Source organism: Gracilinanus agilis, chromosome 6 (assembly GCF_016433145.1).
Source record: "Gracilinanus agilis isolate LMUSP501 chromosome 6, AgileGrace, whole genome shotgun sequence".
Lineage (NCBI taxonomy): Eukaryota > Metazoa > Chordata > Mammalia > Didelphimorphia > Didelphidae > Gracilinanus > Gracilinanus agilis.
Genome location: NC_058135.1, coordinates 53,251,528 through 53,255,050, shown reverse-complemented (window position 1 = coordinate 53,255,050; position 3,523 = coordinate 53,251,528). Strand labels below are relative to the sequence as shown.

Here is a 3,523-nt window from a genome sequence, read left to right as displayed (position 1 = left end):
AAACCCTTACCTTCCATCTTGGAGTCAATACTGTGCATTGGTTCCAAGGCAGAAGAGTGGTAAGGGTAGGCAATGGGGGTTAAGTGACTTGCCCAGGGTCACACAGCTGGGAAGTGTCTGAGGTCAGATTTGAACCTAGGACCTCTTGTCTCTAGGCCTGGCTCTCACTCCACTGAGCTACCCAGCTGTCCCCCAATACATGGCTTTTTTTTTAAGGATCAATCTTATAGTTCACTGGTCCCATGACAACAGGAATGTAAAAAATAAAAGTTAAAAAAAATTCAATACTGGAAGTGGCAGCTCTGAGAAGGCATAGGCAATAGAACTTCCTGGACCCTCCTAATTTCCCTTAAGAGTTTTGTAGCTACTGAGGCTTCCACCTAAGGTTGCACGGTGAGTTTGAGATGAACCCAGAGAAAAAAAGTCAGTGCTCCAATTCTCCCCACCACAATATGGATTCTCAATCTTTTGGGGCTTTCTTTCTAGACCTTGCCCTTGACCTAAACTGAAGGGTGCTGTCCCCCTGAACCCAGTGCAAGCCTGGTTTTTTAAAGCCTGGTCCTCAGGGCTCCTGAAGGTCAGAGGGGTCAGCCAGAAGCATAGGAGAGTCCATCCGAATTTCACTTAGAAGGGACTCAATGTCAGCTGGGTTCATTCATGCCCTTCTAGCCAATCAGTAAGCAGAGAGGCTGACAGAGGGGCTGAGTCTGTTTGGCTGTCATGGGAACCATCAGCCATACCCATATCAAAAGATTGATTAAGGAACTCCTCCAAATCAAAGCCAACTCCATAGCCAGCCCCACTGCCCTTTGGGGTTCCCGAGAAAACAGGAGGCAGCAGATCATCCACCTGTGACTTAGATAGCTGTTGGGCCACGAGGTTCACATCAGGTGACTCTGAAGTGGGAGCCTGATGGGATCCCCCTAGATCTGATGGGGGTGGGCCAGGCGGAAAGTAAGGCATGGTTCCTGCAGGTGTAGGACCAGGAAGGCTAGGAGGTGGGACTAATGGTTGGGGGACTGGGAGGGGTGTAACTGGGGCCTGGAGACCAGATGAGATAGTAGCTGGGAGTGGAGAGGGTCCAGTAAGTTGGGGGGGTGGGTGCAGGAGGACGAGCAGGAGGTAACAGGGTAGATGCTGCTGGTCCAGGAGGTGGAGCTGGAGGCTCGGCCATTCGAGTCCAGTGTTCTAATAAGCTCCGGTCATTGTCACTTAGTACTAGCCCAGCCAGGGGATCACCAGAAGGACCACCCCCCGCCCCCACACCCCTTTCTATGCGTTCTTTCTCCTTCTGTAGTTTCTCTCTTTCCTTGGCTCCCTCCTGCTGCCGTCTCCTTTTTTCTTCCTGCTCCCTCTGTCGCTCTTGGGCTGTTACTGGCTTTCGTGGCTCCAGGGCTTCCAGGGGTGCACTGGGACCATCTTTAAGCCGGTTCCTTAAGGACTTGAGCAAGGCAGCCTTGAGATCAACTTTGGTATTGTCTGAGATGGCCCTTTCTTTTTTTGGTGGGGCTGGCTCTCCAGTGGGTAAAGGAGGCTGAGAGGATGTCAAGTCAATGGTGTTGGATGCAGGTCCAGGGGGAGGTTGGGCTGGAGGTGGTGACTCCATGGCACAATCTGAACTGGGTCCTGGGGTCTAGGCATCTCCACATCAGGGCAGCACTGTTCCCCAGCCACAGGCTGCAATAAGGGCTGGAAACGGATCTGCTGGCGAATCCCTTCACATTGGGCATGGAAATCGGCATGGAAATCACCAATCTCGGCCACAATGGCCTCTTTTATTCGTTCATGGGTCAAGGCCTCCCAGTCAAAGGCAAAGTCAAAAGGTGGGGCACAATCTGGCTCATCATCAGGGTCATGGTACTTGGCTAAGAAGGGGTGGCATAGGGCAGCTGCTGCTGAGATCTGAGTCCAGAAGGGGCATGGAGTCCAGAAGGGACAGTGCTTGCCGGTCAGCACCTGGATACTCTGTCTCCCAGGGCACTGGTTGGCATGGAGGCAAGCTCTGGATGTAGGCAAGCTCTGGATGTAGGCACTTACCTGCTCAGCCCCTACAGCCTGGATCACAGATGGGGATGGAATCCCCAACACTGTCATGATCAGCTGAAGCTGGTGGACATAGTTCTTGCCTGGAAAGAGCTGTCGTTGAGCCAGCATCTCTCCAAAGATGCATCCCACAGACCACAAGTCAATGGCCTGTGTATACTCGTGCAAGGAGAGCATGAGCTCAGGGGCACGATACCAGCGTGTGGCAACATATTATCATGAAGTACTGATGCTCAGCTGGAGAAGTGCAAAGACCCCTGGCCATGCCAAAGTCACCAATTTTTAGCTCACAGTTTTCATTTACTAGCAGGTTGGAGGGCTTGAGGTCTCAGTGGATCGCCTAGGCTGAGTGTATATACTTAAGTCCTCTGAGCAGCTGGTACAAGAAGTATCGTACATGCTCCAAGGTGAGTGGCTGGGAGGAGTGGATGATCTGGTGTAGGTCATTCTCCATCAAGTCCAGGACAACATAAACAGATTTGAATTCCCCATAGGGCACAGTGGGCTTCAGAATGTCCTTGATGGCAATGTTATTGTCATGCTTAAAGTGTTTAAGGGTCTTCAGCTCCCGGAGTGTCCCCTTGGCATTGGTTGCTACATCAAAAGCATTGGGGATCTTCTTGATGGCTACTTGCTGGCTAGTGAGACATCTGCAGGCAGAGGAGACCACTCCGTAGGCTCCTGTACCGATGGTCTCGATGATCTCATATTCATCTCCCACCTCAAAGGTCACATCGAAGGAGCGGGCTTTCAGCAGTGCCAGGTTCTTGGCCACCACAGAAGTCACAGGATTGGGGGGTTCCACTTTCCCGGAACCAGGGCGCCCCCTGGCACCCCCTTCCTCTTCCTTTTCCTCCTCCTCTTTCCTTGGTTCGGCCATGGCGGCCAGGGTTCAGGACTGAGACGGGGCGGGGGGATAAGAATAGGGTTTGGGGCAGGAGCACCCCACAGCAGCCGCCACCTCAGTGTTCCAATACATGGCTTTTTAAAGGATCTAATTGGGAACAGAAGATAGGCTGATAACGGATATGGTAGGGTCAAGTGATGGAGATGGAGACAGAAGACATATTTATGGACAACAAGAAAGGGATATATATGCGTACACACATATTTAATAGTGTGAGAATAGTGTGAGGGGTTAAATTTTTAAAAATATTTTAAACATTTATTAATATTCATTTTTAACATAGTTACCTGATTCCTGCTCCTACTTTCCCCTTCACCCCAAGGCTGTCCCCCCACCCATGGCCGATGCACATTTCCACTGGTTTTAACATGTATCATTGATCAAGACCTATTTCCAAATTGTAGATAGTTGCATTGGTGTGGTAGTTTTGAATCTACATCCCCAACCATGACCACCTCAACCCATGCGTTCAAGCAGTTGTTTTTCTTAAATGTTTCCTCTCCTGCAGTCCTTCCTCTGAATGTGGGTAGCGTCTTTACCATAAATCCCTCAGAATTGTCCTGGGTCATTGTA

The 3,523-nt window shown here is 50.7% G+C and overlaps 1 pseudogene; it reads right to left on the bottom strand.

Moving 5' to 3' along the window:
• Positions 1–562: 562 nt before the first annotated feature.
• LOC123251894 lies at positions 563–2,938 on the bottom strand (annotated as a pseudogene).
• Between the last annotated feature and the right edge of the window lie 585 nt (positions 2,939–3,523).